The sequence below is a fragment of the Dendrobates tinctorius genome, unplaced genomic scaffold (assembly GCF_039654945.1).
Source record: "Dendrobates tinctorius isolate UK_male_01 unplaced genomic scaffold, ASM3965494v1 ptg000537l, whole genome shotgun sequence".
Classification (NCBI taxonomy): Eukaryota; Metazoa; Chordata; class Amphibia; order Anura; family Dendrobatidae; genus Dendrobates; species Dendrobates tinctorius.
The window spans coordinates 224000-238217 of NW_027362196.1; the positions used below are offsets into that span (position 1 = coordinate 224000).

Sequence of the window (14218 nt, forward strand, 5' to 3'; positions counted from 1 at the left end):
TACACTCCCTTATACAGTGCCCCCCAGTGCTGGGCGCTGCTCTGCAGGGAGCGGTGTACACTCCCTTATACAGTGCCCCCCAGTGCTGGACGCTGTGCTGCAGGTACAGGTGTACACTCCCTTATACAGTGCCCCCCAGTGCTGGGCGCTGCTCTGCAGGGAGCGGTGTACACCCCCTTATATAGTGCCCCCCAGTGCTGGACGCTGTGCTGCAGGTACCGGTGTACACTCCCTTATACAGTGCCCCTCCAGTGCTGGACGCTGTGCTGCAGGTACCGGTGTACACCCCCTTATATAGTGCCCCCCAGTGCTGGACGCTGTGCTGCAGGTACCGATGTACACCCCCTTATACAGTGCCCCCCAGTGCTGGACGCTGTGCTGCAGGTACCGGTGTACACCCCCTTATATAGTGCCCCCCAGTGCTGGACGCTGTACTGCAGGTACCGGTGTGCACCCCCTTATATAGTGCCCCCCAGTGCTGGATGCTGTGCTGCAGGTACCGGTGTACACCCCCTTATATAGTGCCCCCCAGTGCTGGACGCTGTGCTGCAGGTACCGGTGTACACCCCCTTATATAGTGCCCCCCAGTGCTGGACGCTGTGCTGCAGGTACCGGTGTACACCCCCTTATACAGTGCCCCCCAGTGCTGGACGCTGTGCTGCAGGTACCGGTGTGCACCCCCTTATACAGTGCCCCCCAGTGCTGGACGCTGTGCTGCAGGTACCGGTGTACACCCCCTTATACAGTGCCCCTCCATTGCTGGACGCTGTGCTGCAGGTACCGGTGTACACCCCCTTATACAGTGCCCCCCAGTGCTGGACGCTGTGCTGCAGGTACCGGTGTGCACCCCCTTATATAGTGCCCCACAGTGCTGGATGCTGTGCTGCAGGTACCGGTGTACACCCCCTTATATAGTGCCCCCCAGTGCTGGACGCTGTGCTGCAGGTACCGGTGTACACCCCCTTATACAGTGCCCCCCAGTGCTGGACGCTGTGCTGCAGGTACCGGTGTACACCCCCTTATACAGTGCCCCTCCATTGCTGGACGCTGTGCTGCAGGTATCGGTGTACACCCCCTTATACAGTGCCCCCCAGTGCTGGACGCTGTGCTGCAGGTAGCGGTGTACACCCCCTTATATAGTGCTCCCCAGTGCTGGACGCTGTGCTGCAGGTACCGGTGTACACCCCCTTATACAGTGCCCCCCAGTGCTGGACGCTGTGCTGCAGGTAGCGGTGTACACCCCCTTATACAGTGCCCCCCAGTGCTGGACGCTGTGCTGCAGGTACCGGTGTACACTCCCTTATACAGTGCCCTCCAGTGCTGGACGCTGTGCTGCAGGTACCGGTGTACACCCCCTTATACAGTGCCCCCCAGTGCTGGACGCTGTGCTGCAGGTACCGGTGTACACTCCCTTATACAGTGCCCTCCAGTGCTGGACGCTGTGCTGCAGGTATCGGTGTACACTCCCTTATACAGTGCCCTCCAGTGCTGGGCGCTGTGCTGCAGGTAGCGGTGTACACCCCCTTATACAGTGCCCTCCAGTGCTGGACGCTGTGCTGCAGGTACCGGTGTACACCCCCTTATACAGTGCCCTCCAGTGCTGGACGCTGTGCTGCAGGTACCGGTGTACACCCCCTTATACAGTGCCCTCCAGTGCTGGACGCTGTGCTGCAGGTAGCGGTGTACACCCCCTTATACAGTGCCCTCCAGTGCTGGACGCTGTGCTGCAGGTACCGGTGTACACCCCCTTATACAGTGCCCTCCAGTGCTGGACGCTGTGCTGCAGGTACCGGTGTACACCCCCTTATACAGTGCCCTCCAGTGCTGGACGCTGTGCTGCAGGTAGCGGTGTACACCCCCTTATACAGTGCCCTCCAGTGCTGGACGCTGTGCTGCAGGTACCGGTGTACACCCCCTTATACAGTGCCCTCCAGTGCTGGAAGCTGTGCTGCAGGTACCGGTGTACACCCCCTTATACAGTGCCCCCCAGTGCTGGACGCTGTGCTGCAGGTAGCGGTGTACACCCCCTTATACAGTGCCCTCCAGTGCTGGGCGCTGTGCTGCAGGTAGCGGTGTACACCCCCTTATACAGTGCCCCCCAGTGCTGGGCGCTGTGCTGCAGGTGGCGGTGTACACCCCCTTATACAGTGCCCCCCAGTGCTGGACGCTGTGCTGCAGGTAGCGGTGTACACCCCCTTATACAGTGCCCCCCAGTGCTGGACGCTGTGCTGCAGGTAGCGGTGTACACCCCCTTATACAGTGCCCCCCAGTGCTGGGCGCTGTGCTGCAGGTAGCGGTGTACACCCCCTTATACAGTGCCCCCCAGTGCTGGACGCTGTGCTGCAGGTACCGGTGTACACCCCCTTATACAGTGCCCCCCAGTGCTGGACGCTGTGCTGCAGGTACCGGTGTACACCCCCTTATACAGTGCCCCCCAGTGCTGGACGCTGTGCTGCAGGTACCGGTGTACACCCACTTATACAGTGCCCCCCAGTGCTGGACGCTGTGCTGCAAGTACCGGTGTACACTCCCTTATACAGTGCCCTCCAGTGCTGGACGCTGTGCTGCAGGTACCGGTGTACACTCCCTTATACAGTGCCCTCCAGTGCTGGGCGCTGTGCTGCAGGTAGCGGTGTACACCCCCTTGTACAGTGCCCCCCAGTGCTGGACGCTGTGCTGCAGGTAGCGGTGTACACCCCCTTATACAGTGCCCTCCAGTGCTGGACGCTGTGCTGCAGGTACCGGTGTACACCCCCTTATACAGTGCCCTCCAGTGCTGGACGCTGTGCTGCAGGTACCGGTGTACACCCCCTTATACAGTGCCCTCCAGTGCTGGACGCTGTGCTGCAGGTAGCGGTGTACACCCCCTTATACAGTGCCCTCCAGTGCTGGACGCTGTGCTGCAGGTAGCGGTGTACACCCCCTTATACAGTGCCCCTCCAGTGCTGGACGCTGTGCTGCAGGTACCGGTGTACACCCCCTTATACAGTGCCCCCCAGTGCTGGACGCTGTGCTGCAGGTAGCGGTGTACACCCCCTTCTACAGTGCCCCCCAGTGCTGGACGCTGTGCTGCAGGTACCGGTGTACACCCCCTTATACAGTGCCCCCCAGTGCTGGACGCTGTGCTGCAGGTAGCGGTGTACACCCCCTTATACAGTGCCCCCCAGTGCTGGACGCTGTGCTGCAGGTACCGGTGTACACCCCCTTATACAGTGCCCCCCAGTGCTGGACGCTGTGCTGCAGGTACCGGTGTACACCCCCTTATACAGTGCCCTCCAGTGCTGGACGCTGTGCTGCAGGTACCGGTGTACACCCCCTTATACAGTGCCCCCCAGTGCTGGACGCTGTGCTGCAGGTACCGGTGTACACCCCCTTATACAGTGCCCCCCAGTGCTGGACGCTGTGCTGCAGGTAGCGGTGTACACCCCCTTATACAGTGCCCTCCAGTGCTGGACGCTGTGCTGCAGGTACCGGTGTACACCCCCTTATACAGTGCCCCCCAGTGCTGGACGCTGCTCTGCAGGTAGCGGTGTACACCCCCTTATACAGTGCCCCCCAGTGCTGGGCGCTGTTCTGCAGGTACCGGTGTACACCCCCTTATACAGTGCCCTCCAGTGCTGGACGCTGTGCTGCAGGTACCGGTGTACACCCCCTTATACAGTGGCCCCCAGTGCTGGACGCTGTGCTGCAGGTAGCGGTGTACACCCCCTTATACAGTGCCCTCCAGTGCTGGGCGCTGTGCTGCAGGTAGCGGTGTACACCCCCTTATATAGTGCCCCCCAGTGCTGGGCGCTGTGCTGCAGGTAGCGGTGTACACCCCCTTATACAGTGCCCCCCAGTGCTGGACGCTGTGCTGCAGGTACCGGTGTACACCCCCTTATACAGTGCCCCCCAGTGCTGGACGCTGTGCTGCAGGTACCGGTGTACACCCCCTTATACAGTGCCCCCCAGTGCTGGACGCTGTGCTGCAGGTACCGGTGTACACCCACTTATACAGTGCCCCCCAGTGCTGGACGCTGTGCTGCAGGTACCGGTGTACACTCCCTTATACAGTGCCCTCCAGTGCTGGACGCTGTGCTGCAGGTACCGGTGTACACTCCCTTATACAGTGCCCTCCAGTGCTGGGCGCTGTGCTGCAGGTAACGGTGTACACCCCCTTGTACAGTGCCCCCCAGTGCTGGACGCTGTGCTGCAGGTAGCGGTGTACACCCCCTTATACAGTGCCCTCCAGTGCTGGACGCTGTGCTGCAGGTACCGGTGTACACCCCCTTATACAGTGCCCTCCAGTGCTTTACGCTGTGCTGCAGGTACCGGTGTACACCCCCTTATACAGTGCCCTCCAGTGCTGGACGCTGTGCTGCAGGTACCGGTGTACACCCCCTTATACAGTGCCCTCCAGTGCTGGACGCTGTGCTGCAGGTAGCGGTGTACACCCCCTTATACAGTGCCCTCCAGTGCTGGACGCTGTGCTGCAGGTAGCGGTGTACACCCCCTTATACAGTGCCCTCCAGTGCTGGACGCTGTGCTGCAGGTAGCGGTGTACACCCCCTTATACAGTGCCCCTCCAGTGCTGGACGCTGTGCTGCAGGTACCGATGTACACCCCCTTATACAGTGCCCCCCAGTGCTGGACGCTGTGCTGCAGGTAGCGGTGTACACCCCCTTATACAGTGCCCTCCAGTGCTGGACGCTGTGCTGCAGCTAGCGGTGTACACCCCCTTATACAGTGCCCCTCCAGTGCTGGACGCTGTGCTGCAGGTACCGGTGTACACCCCCTTATACAGTGCCCCCCAGTGCTGGACGCTGTGCTGCAGGTAGCGGTGTACACCCCCTTATACAGTGCCCCCCAGTGCTGGACGCTGTGCTGCAGGTACCGGTGTACACCCCCTTATACAGTGCCCCCCAGTGCTGGACGCTGTGCTGCAGGTAGCGGTGTACGCCCCCTTATACAGTGCCCTCCAGTGCTGGACGCTGTGCTGCAGGTACCGGTGTACACCCCCTTATACAGTGCCCCCCAGTGCTGGACGCTGCTCTGCAGGTAGCGGTGTACACCCCCTTATACAGTGCCCCCCAGTGCTGGGCGCTGTGCTGCAGGTACCGGTGTACACCCCCTTATACAGTGCCCTCCAGTGCTGGACGCTGTGCTGCAGGTACCGGTGTACACCCCCTTATACAGTGCCCTCCAGTGCTGGGCGCTGTGCTGCAGGTACCGGTGTACACCCCCTTATACAGTGCCCTCCAGTGCTGGACGCTGTGCTGCAGGTAGCGGTGTACACCCCCTTATACAGTGCCCCTCCAGTGCTGGACGCTGTGCTGCAGGTACCGGTGTACACCCCCTTATACAGTGCCCCCCAGTGCTGGACGCTGTGCTGCAGTTAGCGGTGTACACCCCCTTATACAGTGCCCCCCAGTGCTGGACGCTGTGCTGCAGGTACCGGTGTACACCCCCTTATACAGTACCCCCCAGTGCTGGACGCTGTGCTGCAGGTAGCGGTGTACACCCCCTTATACAGTGCCCTCCAGTGCTGGACGCTGTGCTGCAGGTACCGGTGTACACCCCCTTATACAGTGCCCCCCAGTGCTGGACGCTGCTCTGCAGGTAGCGGTGTACACCCCCTTATACAGTGCCCCCCAGTGCTGGGCGCTGTGCTGCAGGTACCGGTGTACACCCCCTTATACAGTGCCCTCCAGTGCTGGACGCTGTGCTGCAGGTACCGGTGTACACCCCCTTATACAGTGCCCCCCAGTGCTGGACGCTGTGCTGCAGGTAGCGGTGTACACCCCCTTATACAGTGCCCTCCAGTGCTGGGCGCTGTGCTGCAGGTAGCGGTGTACACCCCCTTATACAGTGCCCCCCAGTGCTGGGCGCTGTGCTGCAGGTAGCGGTGTACACCCCCTTATACAGTGCCCCCCAGTGCTGGACGCTGTGCTGCAGGTAGCGGTGTACACCCCCTTATATAGTGCCCCCCAGTGCTGGACGCTGTGCTGCATGTAGCGGTGTACACCCCCTTATACAGTGCCCCCCAGTGCTGGGCGCTGTGCTGCAGGTAGCGGTGTGCACCCCCTTATACAGTGCCCCCCAGTGCTGGACGCTGTGCTGCAGGTACCGGTGTACACCCCCTTATACAGTGCCCCCCAGTGCAGGACGCTGTGCTGCAGGTACCGGTGTACACCCCCTTATACAGTGCCCCCCAGTGCTGGACGCTGTGCTGCAGGTACCGGTGTACACCCACTTATACAGTGCCCCCCAGTGCTGGACGCTGTGCTGCAGGTACCGGTGTACACTCCCTTATACAGTGCCCTCCAGTGCTGGACGCTGTGCTGCAGGTACCGGTGTACACTCCCTTATACAGTGCCCTCCAGTGCTGGGCGCTGTGCTGCAGGTAGCGGTGTACACCCCCTTGTACAGTGCCCCCCAGTGCTGGACGCTGTGCTGCAGGTAGCGGTGTACACCCCCTTATACAGTGCCCTCCAGTGCTGGACGCTGTGCTGCAGGTACCGGTGTACACCCCCTTATACAGTGCCCCCCAGTGCTGGATGCTGTGCTGCAGGTACCGGTGTACACCCCCTTATACAGTGCCCTCCAGTGCTGGACGCTGTGCTGCACGTAGCGGTGTACACCCCCTTATACAGTGCCCTCCAGTGCTGGACGCTGTGCTGCAGGTAGCGGTGTACACCCCCTTATACAGTGCCCTTCCAGTGCTGGACGCTGTGCTGCAGGTAGCGGTGTACACCCCCTTATACAGTGCCCTCCAGTGCTGGACGCTGTGCTGCAGGTAGCGGTGTACACCCCCTTATACAGTGCCCCTCCAGTGCTGGACGCTGTGCTGCAGGTACCGGTGTACACCCCCTTATACAGTGCCCCCCAGTGCTGGACGCTGTGCTGCAGGTAGCGGTGTACACCCCCTTATACAGTGCCCCCCAGTGCTGGACGCTGTGCTGCAGGTACCGGTGTACACCCCCTTATACAGTGCCCCCCAGTGCTGGACGCTGTGCTGCAGGTAGCGGTGTACACCCCCTTATACAGTGCCCTCCAGTGCTGGACGCTGTGCTGCAGGTACCGGTGTACACCCCCTTATACAGTGCCCCCCAGTGCTGGACGCTGCTCTGCAGGTAGCGGTGTACACCCCCTTATACAGTGCCCCCCAGTGCTGGGCGCTGTGCTGCAGGTACCGGTGTACACCCCCTTATACAGTGCCCTCCAGTGCTGGACGCTGTGCTGCAGGTACCGGTGTACACCCCCTTATACAGTGCCCTCCAGTGCTGGGCGCTGTGCTGCAGGTACCGGTGTACACCCCCTTATACAGTGCCCTCCAGTGCTGGATGCTGTGCTGCAGGTACCGGTGTACACCCCCTTATATAGTGCCCCCCAGTGCTGGACGCTGTGCTGCAGGGAGCGGTGTACACCCCCTTATATAGTGCCCCCCAGTGCTGGACGCTGTGCTGCAGGGAGCGATGTACACCCCCTTATATAGTGCCCCCCAGTGCTGGACGCTGTGCTGCAGGTAGCGGTGTACACCCCCTTATACAGTGCCCCCCAGTGCTGGACGCTGTGCTGCAGGTAGCGGTGTACACCCCCTTATACAGTGCCCCCCAGTGCTGGGCGCTGTGCTGCAGGTACCGGTGTACACCCCCTTATGCAGTGCCCCCCAGTGCTGGATGATGTGCTGCAGGTAGCGGTGTACACCCCATTATACAGTGCTCCCCAGTGCTGGATGCTGTGCTGCAGGTACCGGTGTAGACTCCCTTATACAGTGCCCCCCAGTTCTGGACGCTGTGCTGCAGGTACCGGTGTACACCCCCTTATACAGTGCCCCCCAGTGCTGGACGCTGTGCTGCAGGTACCGGTGTACACCCCCTTTTACAGTGCCCCCCAGTGCTGGATGCTGTGCTGCAGGTACCGGTGTACACCCCCTTATACAGTGCCCCCCAGTGCTGGACGCTGTGCTGCAGGTACCGGTGTACACCCCCTTATATAGTGCCCCCCAGTGCTGGACGCTGTGCTGCAGGTACCGGTGTACACCCCCTTATACAGTGCCCCCCAGTGCTGGACGCTGTGCTGCAGGTACCGGTGTACACCCCCTTATACAGTACCCCCCAGTGCTGGACGCTGTGCTGCAGGTACCGGTGTACACCCCCTTATATAGTGCCCCCCAGTGCTGGACGCTGTGCTGCAGGTACCGGTGTACACCCCCTTATACAGTGCCCCCCAGTGCTGGACGCTGTGCTGCAGGGAGCGGTGTACACTCCCTTATATAGTGCCCCCCAGTGCTAGACGCTGTGTTGCAGGTACCGGTGTACACCCCCTTATACAGTACCCCCCAGTGCTGGACGCTGTGCTGCAGGTACCGGTGTACACCCCCTTATATAGTGCCCCCCAGTGCTGGACGCTGTGCTGCAGGTACCGGTGTACACCCCCTTATATAGTGCCCCCCAGTGCTGGACGCTGTGCTGCAGGTAGCGGTGTACACCTCCTTATACAGTGCCCCCAATGCTGGACGCTGTGCTGCAGGTAGCGGTGTACACCCCCTTATACAGTGCCCCCCAGTGCTGGATGCTGTGCTGCAGGTAGCGGTGTACACCCGCTTATACAGTGCCCCCCAGTGCTGGACACTGTGCTGCAGGTAGCGGTGTACACCCCCTTATAAAGTGCCCCCTAGTGCTGGACGCTGTGCTGCAGGTAGCGGTGTACACCCCCTTATATAGTGGCCCCCAGTGCTGGACGCTGTGCTGCAGGTACCGGTGTGCACCCCCTTATACAGTGCCCCCCAGTGCTGGACGCTGTGCTGCAGGTACCGGTGTGCACCCCCTTATACAGTGCCCCCCAGTGCTGGACGCTGTGCTGCAGGTACCGGTGTGCACCCCCTTATACAGTGCCCCCCAGTGCTGGACGCTGTGCTGCAGGTACCGGTGTGCACCCCCTTATTCAGTGCCCCCCAGTGCTGGACGCTGTGCTGCACGTACCGGTGTGCACCCCCTTATACAGTGCCCCCCAGTGCTGGACGCTGTGCTGCAGGTACCGGTGTACACCCCCTTATACAGTGCCCCCTAGTGCTGGACGCTGTGCTGCAGGTAGCGGTGTACACCCCCTCATAAAGTGCCCCCCAGTGCTGGACGCTGTGCTGCAGGTAGCGGTGTACACCCCCTTATACAGTGCCCCCCAGTGCTGGACGCTGTGCTGCAGGTACCGGTGTACACCCCCTTATACAGTGCCCCCCAGTGCTGGACGCTGTGCTGCAGGTACCGGTGTGCACCCCCTTATACAGTGCCCCCCAGTGCTGGACGCTGTGCTGCAGGTACCGGTGTGCACCCCCTTATTCAGTGCCCCCCAGTGCTGGACGCTGTGCTGCAGGTACCGGTGTGCACCCCCTTATACAGTGCCCCCCAGTGCTGGACGCTGTGCTGCAGGTACCGGTGTACACCCCCTTATACAGTGCCCCCCAGTGCTGGACGCTGTGCTGCAGGTAGCGGTGTACACCCCCTTATACAGTGCCCCCCAGTGCTGGACGCTGTGCTGCAGCTAGCGGTGTACACCCCCTTATACAGTGCCCCCCAGTGCTGGACGCTGTGCTGCAGGTACCGGTGTACACCCCCTTATACAGTGCCCCCAGTGCTGGACGCTGTGCTGCAGGTACCGGTGTGCACCCCCTTATACAGTGCCCCCCAGTGCTGGACGCTGTGCTGCAGGTACCGGTGTGCACCCCCTTATACAGTGCCCCCAGTGCTGGACGCTGTGCTGCAGGTACCGGTGTACACCCCCTTATATAGTGCCCCCCAGTGCTGGACGCTGTGCTGCAGGTATCGGTGTACACCCCCTTGTACAGTGCCCCCCAGTGCTGGACGCTGTGCTGCAGGTACCGGTGTACACCCCCTTATACAGTACCCCCCAGTGCTGGACGCTGTGCTGCAGGTACCGGTGTACACCCCCTTATATAGTGCCCCCCAGTGCTGGACGCTGTGCTGCAGGTAGCGGTGTACACTCCCTTATATAGTGCCCCCCAGTGCTAGACGCTGTGCTGCAGGTACCGGTGTACACCCCCTTATACAGTACCCCCCAGTGCTGGACGCTGTGCTGCAGGTACCGGTGTACACCCCCTTATATAGTGCCCCCCAGTGCTGGACGCTGTGCTGCAGGTACCGGTGTACACTCCCTTATACAGTACCCCCCAGTGCTGGACGCTGTGCTGCAGGTACCGGTGTACACCCCCTTATACAGTGCCCCCCAGTGCTGGATGCTGTGCTGCAGGTACCGGTGTACACCCCCTTATATAGTGGCCCCTAGTGCTGGACGCTGTGCTGCAGGTAGCGGTGTACACCCCCTTATACAGTGCCCCCCAGTGCTGGACGCTGTGCTGCAGGTACCGGTATACACCCCCTTATATAGTGCCCCCTGTGATGTACAATGTCGGCAAGATATGTTTTCTGTTGCAATGTGCTAACAAATCCTCCATCCTAGGACATTGTAAACTGTCAGTAATAGGAATTCCTTCCCCCAGGTTTTATCAACCCTGCCACTTCCTCTGGAAGAGCAGGAATGTTAATTAGCTAGACCATCTTCCTCACACCATTTGCCTTCTCTCCTCTTCAGAGCGGGAAAAACTTCTTTGTTTGAAACGAATAAAACTATGAGAGACTATACCATAAGAACCAAATACCCTAGAGATATGAAAATCATATTTTTGTAACCTGAGCGGTCCCAGCTTCGAGACCGTGTATGTTTCGAAGTTCTACCCTGTCCAGAACATGAGATAGGATTTGCGGCCAAATGGACGGTCATATCGCATAGATGTTTGATGTTTTCTTGATGGGCTCATTACGCTGGGAAACATGATACCACTGATGAGTCCATACCAGCTTCTCCCATAAAGTTATAGCTAATCTAAGTTTTGTAGCCAAAACATAACTTGGATAAGAGAGGTGGGATCAACCCAGAATGCACCTCTCTGTGATGTCACACCCCCCAGTGCTGGACGCTGTGCTGCAGGTAGCGGTGTACACCCCCTTATATAGTGCCCCCCAGTGCTGGACGCTGTGCTGCAGGTAGCGGTGTACACCCCCTTATACAGTGCCCCCCAGTGCTGGACGCTGTGCTGCTGGTACCGGTGTACACCCCCTTATACAGTGCCCCCCAGTGCTGGACGCTGTGCTGCAGGTACCGGTGTAGACCCCCTTATACAGTGCCCCCCAGTGCTGGGCGCTGTGCTGCAGGTAGCGGTGTACACCCCCTTATACAGTGCCCCCCAGTGCTGGATGATGTGCTGCAGGTACCGGTGTACACCCCCTTATACAGTGCCCCCCAGTGCTGGACGCTGTGCTGCAGGTAGCGGTGTACACCCCCTTATACAGTGCCCCCCAGTGCTGGACGCTGTGCTGCAGGTACCGGTGTACACCCCCTTATATAGTGCCCCCCAGTGCTGGACGCTGTGCTGCAGGGAGCGGTGTACACTCCCTTATATAGTGCCCCCCAGTGCTAGACGCTGTGCTGCAGGTACCGGTGTACACCCCCTTATACAGTACCCCCCAGTGCTGGACGCTGTGCTGCTGGTACCGGTGTACACCCCCTTATACAGTGCCCCCAGTGCTGGACGCTGTGCTGCAGGTACCGGTGTACACTCCCTTATACATTGCCCTCCAGTCCTGGACGCTGTGCTGCAGGTAGCGGTGTACACCCCCTTATACAGTGCCCATCCAGTGCTGGACGTTGTGCTGCAGGTACCGGTGTACACCCCCTTATACAGTGCCCTCCAGTCCTGGACGCTGTGCTGCAGGTAGCGGTGTACACCCCCTTATACAGTGCCCCTCCAGTGCTGGACGCTGTGCTGCAGGTAGCGGTGTACACCCCCTTATACAGTGCCCTCCAGTCCTGGACACTGTGCTGCAGGTAGCGGTGTACACCCCCTTATACAGTGCCCCTCCAGTGCTGGACGCTGTGCTGCAGGTAGCGGTGTACACCCCCTTATACAGTGCCCCCCAGTGCTGGGCGCTGTGCTGCAGGTACCGGTGTACACCCCCTTATACAGTGCCCCCCAGTGCTGGACGCTGTGCTGCAGGTACCTGTGTACACCCCCTTATACAGTGCCCTCCAGTCCTGGACGCTGTGCTGCAGGTAGCGGTGTACACCCCCTTATACAGTGCCCCCCAGTGCTGGGCGCTGTGCTGCAGGTAGCGGTGTACACCCCCTTATACAGTGCCCCCCAGTGCTGGACGCTGTGCTGCAGGTATCTGTGTACACCCCCTTATACAGTGCCCCCCAGTGCTGGACGCTGTGCTGCAGGTAGCGGTGTACACCCCCTTATATAGTGCCCCCCAGTGCTGGACGCTGTGCTGCAGGTAGCGGTGTACACCCCCTTATACAGTGCCCCCCAGTGCTGGACGCTGTGCTGCAGGTACCGGTGTGTACCCCCTTATACAGTGCCCCCCAGTGCTGGACGCTGTGCTGCAGGTACCGGTGTGCACCCCCTTATACAGTGCCCCCCAGTGCTGGACGCTGTGCTGCAGGTACCGGTGTACACCCCCTTATACAATGCCCTCCAGTGCTGGACGCTGTGCTGCAGGTAGCGGTGTACACCCCCTTATACAGTGCCCCCCAGTGCTGGACGCTGTGCTGCAGGTACCGGTGTACACCCCCTTATACAGTGCCCCCCAGTGCTGGACGCTGTGCTGCAGGTAGCGGTGTACACCCCCTTATACAGTGCCCCCCAGTGCTGGACGCTGTGCTGCAGGTAGCGGTGTACACCCCCTTATACAGTGCCCCCCAGTGCTGGACGCTGTGCTGCAGGTACCGGTGTACACCCCCTTATACAGTGCCCCCCAGTGCTGGACGCTGTGCTGCAGGTACCGGTGTACACCCCCTTATATAGTGCCCCCCAGTGCTGGACGCTGTGCTGCAGGTACCGGTGTACACCCCCTTATACAGTGCCCCCCAGTGCTGGACGCTGTGCTGCAGGTACCGGTGTACACCCCCTTATACAGTACCCCCCAGTGCTGGACGCTGTGCTGCAGGTACCGGTGTACACCCCCTTATATAGTGCCCCCCAGTGTTGGACGCTGTGCTGCAGGGAGCGGTGTACACTCCCTTATATAGTGCCCCCCAGTGCTAGACGCTGTGCTGTAGGTACCGGTGTACACCCCCTTATACAGTACCCCCCAGTGCTGGACGCTGTGCTGCAGGTACCGGTGTACACCCCCTTATATAGTGCCCCCCAGTGCTGGACGCTGTGCTGCAGGTACCGGTGTACACTCCCTTATACAGTACCCCCCAGTGCTGGACGCTGTGCTGCAGGTACCGGTGTACACCCCCTTATACAGTGCCCCCCAGTGCTGGACGCTGTGCTGCAGGTACCGGTGCACACCCCCTTATATAGTGCCCCCCAGTGCTGGACGCTGTGCTGCAGGTACCGGTGTACACCTCCTTATACAGTGCCCCCCAGTGCTGGACGCTGTGCCGCAGGTACCGGTGTACACCCCCTTATACAGTGCCCCCCAGTGCTGGACGCTGTGCCGCAGGTACCGGTATACACCCCCTTATATAGTGCCCCCCAGTGCTGGACGCTGTGCTGCAGGTACCGGTGTAGACCCCCTTATACAGTGCCCCCCAGTGCTGGACGCTGTGCTGCAGGTACCGGTGTGCACCCCCTTATATAGTGCCCCCCAGTGCTGGACGCTGTGCTGCAGGTACCGGTGTGCACCCCCTTATATAGTGCCCCCCAGTGCTGGACGCTGTGCTGCTGGTACCGGTGTACACCCCCTTATACAGTGCCCCCCAGTGCTGGACGCTGTGCTGCAGGTACCGGTGTAGACCCCCTTATACAGTGCCCCCCAGTGCTGGGCGCTGTGCTGCAGGTAGCGGTGTACACCCCCTTATACAGTGCCCTCCAGTGCTGGACGCTGTGCTGCAGGTACCGGTGTACACCCCCTTATACAGTGCCCTCCAGTGCTGGACGCTGTGCTGCAGGTACCGGTGTACACCCCCTTATACAGTGCCCTCCAGTGCTGGACGCTGTGCTGCAGGTAGCGGTGTACACCCCCTTATACAGTGCCCTCCAGTGCTGGACGCTGTGCTGCAGGTACCGGTGTACACCCCCTTATACAGTGCCCTCCAGTGCTGGACGCTGTGCTGCAGGTACCGGTGTACACCCCCTTATACAGTGCCCTCCAGTGCTGGACGCTGTGCTGCAGGTAGCGGTGTACACCCCCTTATACAGTGCCCTCCAGTGCTG

At 60.7% G+C, this 14218-nt stretch overlaps 1 protein-coding gene across 2 annotated transcripts in view; it reads left to right on the forward strand.

The window, feature by feature from the left end:
• The window catches only part of LOC141078346 (dynein heavy chain domain-containing protein 1-like), a 283431-nt gene that overhangs the window by 99238 nt on the left and 169975 nt on the right, over nucleotides 1-14218 (forward strand). The window lies entirely within an intron of this gene.